We start from the raw sequence: 12,575 nt of genomic DNA, 5'->3' as shown, positions 1-12,575 counted from the left end.
GTAGTGGACGAGTCGTGCGAGGAGGCCACCATGAAATGAAGAAGATGTGTGCAAGGTCGATTTGTGGTGACTTGGGACACACACACACAGAGAGAGAGACACACACACACAAAGAGAGAGAGAGAGAGAGAGAGAGTGTGTGTTTAATTTCTAAATTTATATAAATATATATCACATAAAATATTTTAGATACAAATAGGAAGATACTATTCTTACTTGTCTATACATAAAATATATTTTTTGGTTGTATTAATAATGGTCAAATTTTGGAATCTTGACATGTGTATTTACTCGTCTTTTTATTTTTGAATGGGATAGTAGGCAAAAGTACGAGCATCTCTAAGGGTCAGTTTGGATAGTGTTCTGGACGTCGTTCGTGGCAAAAGTTCATGCCTGGGCCTGCATGATGGATCCGGCTTGCCTGCTCCCTTCCCATGTTCTCATCCGTGCTCCCACCTCATCCTACGGCTGTCTTTGTTTCTTTTTCCTTTCTAATCTAATCATCTCCCCCCCTGATTTTAAGGTGGTAGGGCCGGGCCTTATTTTGTTCCAATCAAATCATACATATGCGGGAGCACGGATGGGCGCACACGCGGGGAGCAGGCAAGTCTCGTCCCTGCATGATACGGTGGTGTCGTCATGCCTGGTCAGGCTAGCCTACACTGGAGGTGTTTAGTTCATAGTCTGGCCTCGTAAATTATTAAATGAGCCATAAAGTCACAAGTCCGACAATTGCACCCTAGGCTACCTAGTTCGGACGCTTGGTCAAGATCCGCAGGAACCAGGCCAGGCCAACATATATACATTTCCCCAAGACTTCAAACAAACACCGTCCAGGCACTTCCGAGTGAGGCTTCATGCAAGGCATTTATCAGTCAGGACTTGAACCAATCACACTCTAAATGCCGAGGTTCTAAGTTTTTTTCTTTCGAAATGCAAATGAAAACATATTTTATACCCAAATTTTCGCAGCGCAACATGTGGTCGGGGTCGGAGTAGCTTGTAGACACGCTTAGCCAGACGCTAGGCTAGCAAATGTGGGTGGATAGATTAGACTACCCGATGTTTTTTTTTACTAGGACTGCTGACCAAGGTCCAACTTTAACCATAAATTTAACTAACGAGACCGACTGCGGCGGGAGAAAAATTCATATAATTGAAAACTTCTTTCCAATATGAATTCACAGATATAATTTTTGCTCCCGCCGCAGTCAGTTTTGTTGGTTAAATTTATGTTCAAAGTTGAAGTACGAAAATAAAGAAAGCAAATAGGGGGAGTACTACAAGTACGATGGACCAATTTATTACAGTATATATATGGCATAAAAGTGTGGAAGGCAATCAAACGTGCCGTACGGTGTTTGTTTGTTTGTGCCTGTAGAGGCGATGTGTGTCCATGTGCATGTGGTAGAGTGAGATCAAAAGTCCTCTGAATTATTTTTTTTTACCACGGCTGATTCTTTATTCGACCGCGGGTGGAGGGAGGCAGCGAGCAGGCTGACAGGCTGGTGTCTTCAATGACTTGGGCATGATGCATGGTGGTACACTGGTACTCGTACATACCCCCTATCTGTCGTCTCGGTGTGGGCCATGGGTTGAGCCTAATAACAGGGTGTTAGCTCCGAACGCTCGTGCTTTGCTGTCGACTTGTATGGTCCAAACCCAGAGCGAGATTGCATGTGACCCCGCGCAATCCGTGGAGGAGGGCATGCAGGGCATGCACGTACATATGCCATCTTTTTTTTTTGACGCGACGTACATATGCCATCGCCGAACCCATGCATGCAGTCAGCGCCATCTCGCTGCTGGATTTGTACTCTTCTGACTTTTTTTTTTGAGAAACTACTCTTCTGACTTGTTGGTGGCTTTGATCGAGGCTTGCATGGGTATGGTTGGTATGGCTGTCTGAGGCTAGTTTTTTTTTTTTTTTTTTGACGATCGTCGGAGGCTAGTTTTAACAGGTTGCGAGTCTTTTTTCTTCACATGATTGATTGCTTCTTTTAAATCTAAATTGGCTCCCCGTTATTTACATTGCTTGGCATTTTCTAGCGTGTATATATGGTGCTGCTTTGTACTGTACCTATATTACTCCCTTGATACATATTGATTCGATAAGAACAATTAATTAATTTGCCAAAATGATTATAAATTACGAGTATTAACCTAGTCTAGAATCAGTGTGTACTGGTAATTAGTAGTATCCTTACCGGTAAAAAATGCACATATATACAAAAGGGAAAACGTTCATTGATGCTACTTTACCCGCAGCGGTCGTTTGCCACGAAGCCAACGGAAATGCGTGGGGAAACCTGCAGACTGCAGGAATTTGTTGAGCGCCTGTCCCGGCAGTAGATTTATACACATGGGGGAAGGGGAGAGCCAGATTCCTATTCCGGGCGGAGAAACCCAGGCAGGGTTTCGTTGTGGGGTGCGACTGGTCAGACTCCTATCCCGACTAGGACTTGGAGAGAGAAGCTAACAGTCGGGAAACGAGTTAAAAAACGCAATGTTCTTTCTTGAGGAAGGGTTTGGGAGGCTAGCTTAAGATTCCTATCGCAGACTCGCAGGTCCCTCGAAATCAATTTAAAACTTACTGTAGCCGGTTCGCACCGTACTTCGTCATACTTCCAGGTTTTTTTTTTAGTTTTCCTTTTTCTTCTTCTTCTTCTTCTTCTTCTTTTTTGTTTCTTTTCTGGTTTTCAATTTTGTTTTCTCTCTTACTTTCTTGTTTGCCTTTAGTTTTCTTTGTTTCTTTCTTATTTTTCATCGGTTTTTTTATTTTTCTGTGTTTATTTATCGTTTTCGCTGCTTTTTAAATACACAATGTATATATTTTTCTTCAATGCAGAGTATGATTTTTTTTAATATATGTTCACATTTTTAAAATACACAGTGAACATCTTTTTAGTAGTAACAAACATTTTTTACACGCAATTTAATTTTTTATATACATGTTTAACATTTTTAAATATAGAATAAACTTTTTAGAATATTTTTTATGCCTAATTTCATTGAATGTATGTTGTACATTTTTCATATACCCAAGAATATTTTATTCATGTTTAGTATTTTTTATTATAATACTAACATTTTTTACACTTATTGTATTTTTTGTATACATTTTTATATGTATTTAACACTTTTCAAATGCTTGATTTACATTTTTAAATACATGATCAACATTTTTTCACAGAGATTATATAATTTTTGTATACATTTTTCTTATACATGAGAAACATTTTTTCTATACATATTTAACATTTTTTAAATTCTTGATTTACATATTTCTCAAATACACCTTATATAAAGGAACGGAGGAAGTACATGACTACTATTCTTTTAATATATGATCAACTTTTTCACGCACATTGTATTAAGTTTTCATATACATGGGAAATATTTTCTCTATACCCATTTTGTAACAATTTTCATATGCTTGCTTAACATTTTTCAAATGTTTTATATGAAGTATTTTTTAATATATATATATATATAAATAATTTGAAGGTATAAACAAAAGATAAACAAAAAGTGAAAAATTAAAGTTAAAAATAAAAAAAACGTGGTGACGACTTATGGCCTGTGGCCTCCCACAGGCCCGGGTTTGCCGTTTGCCTATGTCACGCTCGCCTTTAAGCGAGGCTGCCGTACGTCTCGCTATAAGTGAGACATAGGCGCGCCCCAGGACATGACCCATTGTATAAAATTAAGCCTTAATGATCAGCTAGGCTCGTCTCGCCTTTAGTGCTTCCAGGCTGGCACATGACATGTGTTTGAAGCAGTTTTGGGAACTTCTATGGATGTGTTCAGGCAAGTTTTAAAAAATATGTCTAGTTTGTTTTTTATAGGTTTTTACTGGTTTTTCCTTTTGCTTTATTTTTTCCTTTTATTTATCCTGGTTCTTCAAATACACGTTGGACATTTTTCGCATACAAGTTGAATACTTTCCAGATACACAATGAATATTTGTCAAATGCACATTGATGATTTTTTATACATGGTGAATAACTTTTTAACATGCTTAGAACAAATACTTAATTGTCATGAAGTTTTTATAAATGTGCAAACATTTAACAAGTGCTAGAACTTCTTTTTGAATGGTACGTCTTTTTCCAAAGTTGCACCAACTGTTTTACACTGCATGAACATTTTCCGAAATGCACGATGAAAACTTTTAAAAATTGAAGTACATCAATATATAATATTTATATTTAGAATATTTAAAATATAAAAAGTGAAAGATAAATCTTTATCTCTACTACTTAAAAAGAATGAGGTCCCATCTTTTTTTTTTGAGGGAATGCCATCATGGCTACTTTATTGCATAGGTTTTTTGGAGTTTTCATTCCCTTCTTGTTTTATCAAACCAATATTTACTAATCCAATAAACCAGATTAATCTTTGGTATAGTGATAAATTCACGGTATGTAAATAAATTGTTATTAGAGTAAAATCTGATACCTATTAGGCATCTTTGTTACTCAATAAATAGCAATAAATTAATGGTCCAGAAGGAAAAAAGTAAATAAATATTATATATTTGGTAACCCAATGAAGTAGAATAATCATGTGCACATACCTATTTTATTAGTTTAAGAAATAGTTGAAAAATCTACTCTATAACCAAAATTTTATTTTATTTTATCTATGCTTTGCATCAAGATTTTTCCCGTATAGTTCTCTTATATTGTAAAAAAAATATTTGGCCCCCATGGCAACACACAGGCACATACCTGGTTAAAAAGAAAAAGACGAAGGAACGGACACAAAGCAAAAAAAAGTGAACGAAATAACCGCTACTGGGCCAGCCCACTTTGGTGGCTGCGAGGTGTACGTCCGTTACGCTACGGGCGAGACACAGGGGTACTCCTAGGATGATGGGTGTACATATGTGCTTTGTTTTTTGAGGCACGGGTGTATGTGCGAACTAGGTTAAATTCCATGTGGATTCGGACCCATCTATCCAAAGGGCCTATAAGATACTAAGAACCTTGAGCAAGATTTAGCATGTCCGGTTCACAACACAAATTTTCCCCATCTGAAAAGGAGTTTTGCTACTCGATAGAGTGTTTCCTTTTGTGGAAAGATACCCCGGAAGTTCACGGTCGCATATCATTTGTAACAATGGATAACACTTTTTTCAAAATTGAGAGGATAAAGCTATATTATTATTATGATGTAAAAGACATGTGTAGCCATGTGATGTGTAGAAAAGTAAAATTATTTTGGTACTTCTAAGACAAATGCGAAATACTCCCTCTGTAAACTATATGATCTAAAACGTCTTATGTTAGTTTACAGAGAAAGTAATTAATTCTACAATAATTCAACGAAGCAGAAGACTTACTTAGCACACTTAGCTCCCAAAGGTTCTCAGCCAGAATATGCTTCAAGTATTGTCGTCGTAGCTAGTGTTGAGTACCATCAAACCGCCGCATAATTTCTCTTTGTTAGTTCACATTCCGCCACTGAATAAGTAAGACATTTTTTTAAAGAACACATCAATGTGCGGGCGGTATTGATGAGCCAAACTGGTATGTCGCGCTAATGGCACATGGGTTAGTGTTGGTTCATACGTACATGTGTTTCGTTTGAAAATCAAAAATATAATCTACCGAGCTTAGAGTAACTCACCGTATGGGCAACCTTCATAACACATATTGAGCATGCTCCAAATGGATTTCAAGGCTTCCGAGGCAGAGCGCAAACATAGGGTCATCATAATGCGACTTTCATAATTGCCCTGCCAATAGGACTCATTTATCATTAGGTCACAGTTCTTACCCAAAAATTGAAAATTCTGACGACATAGATTCAGTAGCATCGATTGCTTTCACATTCACAAAACAACTAATAACTAGTTAAACTATATTAAATAATTACTTAACTAGGCCAAGGCCATCTCTACGGTTGGCATACAATGCCGCAATACAACCATCCATGGGTCGGAAATGCGCCTCAATGGCCCCGTCCCAGGCCGGCCATTCGTCGGCAACCATGGCCTAGGCCGACCAATCGTCAGCGCCGGCGGCCGACGTGCAATTCCAATGCGTCGCTTCATTTCTGCCTCCTCCTTCCACCACGCCTCTTTGGCTGTATCGAAGGTGGCCCAAACTTCACCGAGGGGATTCATCAGCTCCTCTTCCACCTAAATGGCCAAAAGTGAAGACGAGGGGGAGCTACTCTAGGTGCGCCATGGACGAAGAAGTGGCTTGTGGATTGGAGGTAGATGGCATTGGAATGGAAATCACTAGGATTGAATTGAGAGAGAGTGGAGGCCTCCAATCTTTTATAAGCCTTTGTGAGCGCCAATAAGGAAGCAGTTAGGCGTGCGGCAGCCGGCTGGTGACAGGCGGTTTAAGGGTGTGCCTCCCGGTGAGACACGTGCGGCAGATGCTCGCACGACTCCCGACTTCTCATACGACAACTCCCATCCTTTTCATACGCAAGCGAGAGGGTGATGACACATGGTGGTCATCCAACGAGCCATGACAGGGATCTAGGGGAGCGGCATTGCATTGATGGTCAGGTGGTTGCTCGCGAGTGGTGTTTGAGAGGCCGTGCAACTCCAAACCCGACCGTGGCGCAAGGAGAAAGAAACTACTTTTCATCCCACGTGTTGGGTTGGAGTGAGCTCCCTATTAGCCCTCTGCACCTTCCAAATACAGAGGCCGCGAGAAACGAGCTTCATGAATTACTATGATTGAGACCTACACAACGACTATGCTAGAGTTTCAATTTGGACCAGATTCATTAAAATAGTGATTATTACGATGATAGGGGATATATGAGGACTCTAAGGCTGGCCATAGTGGGGATAACATAAGTGGTATCATGCACTTGGGACTCGCAACTATGTTTATGTGGCAAACAATTAAAGAAGAAAGAAAGGGTTAGGCTGGTCACAATGGGCAAGAACATAAGCTAGTAACTTACACACTTCCCTAGACTATGTTACTACCTCCATAGTGGGTAGGAACATCTATGTAGTGTCATGCAAAGATGTATTTATTAGGTTATAGACTCATTGTTTCTTGGAGTGTGTGATGTTCCGGTAACTTAGCTAGTTACCACAAGCACCTCTCTCTTCATTAAATATGTGCCACATAAGCAAAGTTGTATTGGAGTGTGTGATGTTACTCCTAAGTTCCTCCCCATTGTGACCAGCCTTATAGTAACATAGGTAGATACCGTATCATAATTAATGTTATGCTACTGTGTGTCTTACATGACAATAAATGAAACCGCATATGATACTAATCTATAATACTATGCACTATAGTTGTAATACCCCCTCCGTTCCTCAATATAAGGTGTATTATTTTTCCAAAAAGTCAAACTTCTCTAAGTTTGACCAAGTTTATAGACAAAAATATCAATATCTAGAATACCAAATCATTATCACTAGATTCATCATGAACTTTATTTTTACATTTTATATATTTAGTATTATAAATCTTTATATATTTTGCTATAAAGTTGATCAAACATAGACAACGGTTGACTTTTTAAAAAACTAATACACCTTATATTTAGAAACGGAGGGAGTATTATACACTAGTATCATATGCATGATACTAGAGTATGATACTCCTCACTATGACCAGCCTGGAAGAGTTGCTCTTAACCTGCAAGTTTTTTTCTCTAGCGTGGTTCCCAAAGAGATTGGTACGCTTTTGGTACTAGGTTTGTTGCCCCTGAAAAAAAACTACTATTTGTTTTTTGTTTATTTTTTATTGGTAAGAGGTTCGGACTCCAGTGTGAACGAACGCATCGGAATCGGAGATGATATATTCTGGGACCGATCCAGACGACTCAGATGTGTGATTGGTCAAGTCAGACAACGAACGTGCTGCAAATTTTAAACGAAAAGTGCAGGAGTAAACAAATAAGGATGCAGCTGTCAGGAAAAAGGCCATAATTTAAATTTGTACGTAGATCTCGAGATGAAAATATATAGTGGTACGCGCATATCGACCCAAAGGCCACTGGCGGAGGGGCCAGGCTGGTGCTTGCGATTTAGCGAGGTGGGTGACGACTGGCGATCGCCCACCCGCTGACCAACAATGCAGCTCGTCACCGGTGCCAAAGGGCAGGGTGGGCTGGCCTCAACCCGTCTGCGCTATTACGAAGGTTGTTGGTGGCTGCCGCATACACATCAACCGTGATAAAACGAAGGGTCATGCCAAGATCATAAGAGACTACTTCGACCCAAAGCCAACCTATGTGTGCTAATATGTAGTTGTAATTTATACTAGAATTACAAAGTTTAGAAGAAGAAAAATACTCCGTTAAATAAAGGGGATCGGTTAGGTTTGCCAAAATTTAGTGAAATAAGTATACTCCGCTAAGGGTTTACTTCACCGGATACTCCACTATTTTTAGGGGATCAGTTAGAAATGTCCTAACCCGCTAAGCCCGTTTGCATCTGTTCATCGTTTCTCATACATTGAGGCTATCCATAGTGGAAGTAATATAAATGATAACATCACACATATCAAAGCAAAGTAGATGATGTGACAAGTAATTAATGAGGAAAAAATGCATGTGGTGACATATGTTATTCACACTATGGGTAACGTCACAGATACCAAAACAAGATGAGTGTACAACCTAATAAATGAAGAGTTGAATGACGTTATTCCTCACTATAGAGATAGTACTAACATAGACTAGTAAATATGCATGTTACTAGTCTAAGTTACTCCTCACTATGACCACTCAGCAATCAGTGACTAAAATGTTGCATGCAATTCCTTAGATTTCAAGCTCAGATTTTGCAACTTTTAAGGTTAACCTCGAAATCACTACACCGTCCATTGACAAGTTTGCTTGTCATGTGGACCACAACCAAACTCACTCTCACATGCATTGTGCTAAATCCTACCCCTATACTGTCAACGTTAATCTGTCTATACATAGAAGTTCTAGATCAAATGTTAGCCCGGCCGGGTTTCTAAGGAAAACTTGATGGACCAGAATAATGCGAGGGGTGGAGGATTTTCCGTGACATGTAGGTAGCTAATTTGTCACTGGCGTGGATATCTATCAATAGCAACTTCTCCGCTTTGAAGAAACTCAACTTCCTTGGCTTGGAGAATTGATTTCGAGCCTCGATAGGACAGCGTCGCTCCCTCAAAAATCATAGAGCATCTCATTATTCATGCTATTGCATCAGAAATAGAAGCAGGCGACACAAACTATTGTAGTCGACAGGTTAATTCTAGCTATAAAAAGAGATCAAGGAATCACTTCTTGAATCTTCTTATGGAGCACAAAGTCGTGTTCTTGTGCTTAGCCTGAGGCTAAGTTAGAGGTAAACAAACAGTGACACATGCATCCTAATGGATTGTTGGTGCAGCTGCAGCATGAAGAGCATATAAGGATTCAATCTGCGTCTATTCGTTTTTGTAGGGAAGACTTAACTATCACATGTTCATGTTCTTATGGCATGTCGAATATGCCCGATTTTCCTGATAGGTAAAAGATAGGCAAAAAACAAACTAAAAGCTTGCTTTAAAAAGCAGAAGAGTTAAATCACCTTTAGTGACACGAGAAGGCTGCACCCATACCATCCATGAACAGCCTGTGAATTCCCAGGGCGGTGATATCCAGTAAACAATGCACGACGGTACTCTTTTTCCTGTGGATTAAGGGAATTAATTCCAGCTAGCAAGTGAAGTGATGCAGGAGTAGAGTAATAACGACCAAGTTATATAGAGAGCTTGACTGGCCTTGTGTTATTTGGGTAAATGCCTAACAGGGTGCAACTATATCAAGCTTGGCTCTGCGAGAAATTATCTTACCGTATGCATGTAGTCGGTGGCAGCGATTGTAAGCGCAAATTCACGGCAGACATGGACCGCAATGGCGATTCTAAGAGCAAATTTATGGCAGACATGCATGCATGTAAATGAGCACCACACAAATGACTACGAAATTATCAAAGCTGTTGAGATGAACATCCTTTGATTAGAAATGTGCGAGAGATAACTATCTAGCTAACAAAAGAATCATATATCATACGAATTACGTTAGATAACCAACTATATGAAGACCTACATACAGCCTCGTCCATGGTGGAGAGCAAGCAGAGAGAGAGAAAGAGAAAGAGAGATAGAGCATACTTTTTTTGCGAGGGAGAGATAGAACATATATACTAGCTATACCTACGTAGTTGCGGGCGATGGATGTTAAGTCGCCCATCCGAAGCGAATTAGGGCGCTCTCACGAACTGAACCTCTGCCTGGAAACTACACCAGCATGAATGCAAATATGAGCGTTCTCTCCTACACCTATAGTTCCTTTATTAGTTGAGCCCCGCCCAGCTCAGATGAGAAAACACTCTTTCACGCTCTAAATACCTCGGATGCTACGTATGCACATGGAAACTTTTTTTGTTTTTTGCGGGGGATGCACATGCAAACTGCCAGGCTGGCGCGAAAACCCGACACATGATCGTCAATCTATTCAAGTTAAATAATATATTGACCTGACCAATGGGCCATCGATCTAGTATATCATTGGGTAAGTTCAATATATGCCTGCCCCGAGGCCGCATCCGACGTTCTGTTTGGAGATGGGAATATTATTTTGTCACTTGGCTTAATTATAGATTTCATCGTGGGCAGGAAACCAAAATTAACGAACATTATGTTTAAATATGTAGTGTGCTTATAGGTGGGGAGATCCTTCCCGAGCCAACCGATCTGGAGCTCTTCTAGCTCCGGACTACAGCACATGGATTGCTAATCATCATAGGGCCACTCTTTACTACATTTGATCTTGATATGTTGAGTATTTAACAAAAAAAAAGTATCACAATTCGTGGAACCGTGTCTACAAACTACCACTTTATAAATTTGTGCCGAAAACTACCATTTTCTCATTAATCCTTGACTAAAAACAACCAAGTCTATAAAGAGCCCGATTCGGCTCTTTTAAACGCGTTTCTGACTAGTTGGGCCCACATGTCAGTGTCTATCTTCTTGCTCCTCCTATATCTCAGAATTTCAACAAACACCTCGTCTTCATGCCCCACGGCGGGGAGCTCGCCGGCGAGGTAGTTGTTGGAGAGGCCCAGCACAGCGAGCCCGGGCGCCATGAGAAGCGCGGCAGGGAGCCAGCCCGCGAGCGCGTTGTCGGAGAGGTTGAGCTCCTAGAAGTGGAGGGGTCAGTCTCCTGGACGAGGACCAGGATGGTCTGCGTGGGCACGGCGAGCGCCTGGAAGTCGCAGGCCTCGTCCTTCTGGTTCTGCACCTGGAAGTACATGTTGAAGGCATAGGAGGCGTTGCCATTGACGTCCATGCCGTAGCAGGTGGAGCCGAAGCCGAGCGCGGTGCGGTCGGCGAAGGTGCAGGCATAGTTCATGTTCTCGACCAGCTTGCTCTTGTCCTCGGTGTTGGGGTTGTAGACGCACCACGTCCTAGGCAGGTACTGCACTCCCTTGGCCAGCACCAGCATGGTATTCTGCCCATTCCCGGTTAGGTCCATGGGGAACTTGGGCTGGCCGTCGAAGCGGAGCATGCCCCAGTGCCGCTCGAACGCGCCCGGTGCCAGGCTTTTGGCGTCATCGTCCAGGAGCCCAAACAGGTACACCTCCATGTACTGGCTGGGCCGGAGCGGTGTGTCGGTGTTGGCCGCCAGCTGCGGGAGCGCGTTGGTGGTGTGCTCCCCGCCACACTCCTCAGGGCGCCCAGGCTCGCCGTGCTGGGCCTCGCCAACAACTACCTCACCGGCGAGCTCCCCGCCGTGGGGCACGAAGACGAGGTGTTTGTTGAAATGCCTAAGAGAGATATAGGAGGAGCAAAAAGATCGGCACTGACGTGTGGGCCCAACTAGTCAGAAACGCGTCAGACTTGGTAGTTTTTAGTCAAGGATTAGCGAGAAAATTGTAGTTTTCAGCACAAATTTGTAAAGTGGTAGTTTGTAGGAACGTTTTCATGAAATGTGGTAATTTTTTGTTAAATACTCTGATATGTTAGAGCATCTACAGCCGTGATGTACTAATTCGGCTCCTCAAACGTCCGTAATAAATCTTGATTTAACCCATCAAAAAAAGTTGATTTTTAGAAATGCAACTACTCCGTGATCTTAGCTAACCGTCTGTTGTTAAATGTGTACTTAAAACTTCCGTAAAACTTTTAACGTATGGATAGCACTGCTCTTAACTCTTCTAGGTGAACAGATCGAGCACTGTAGAGTGGGCACGTTACCCCTGAATATACTACATACATGTCATCAGGCTAGTGGTCCAGGGAGTTCATGTCGTTCAAAGGCAATGGCCGATCTCCAAGCAAAGGAATCTTTCATTTGCCCCTTCTAATTAATGCACACTTAACAAGTGACCGGATGGCGGTCCCTGCTGGTGGCGCGGCAGTTCATATGCAGTCCAGCCCGACGGCTTTGTTCCAGTACTCCCTTCGCGGAAATTCACAGGGGCATGCGAGCGTGGTGACACTCATCAGTCAAGCCCTATCGTCTGCTTGATTTGTCTCACGATCCGTGAAGAAAACTGGATCCTCTAACATACACAAGAATGTTAGAGAAGCTACAATACCCTAACTTTCTTTCTG

The sequence above is a fragment of the Triticum aestivum genome, chromosome 2B (genome assembly GCF_018294505.1).
Source record: "Triticum aestivum cultivar Chinese Spring chromosome 2B, IWGSC CS RefSeq v2.1, whole genome shotgun sequence".
NCBI classification, from domain to species: domain Eukaryota; kingdom Viridiplantae; phylum Streptophyta; class Magnoliopsida; order Poales; family Poaceae; genus Triticum; species Triticum aestivum.
The sequence above is the reverse complement of the archived record's forward strand: the minus strand, read 5'-3'. Positions refer to the sequence as shown.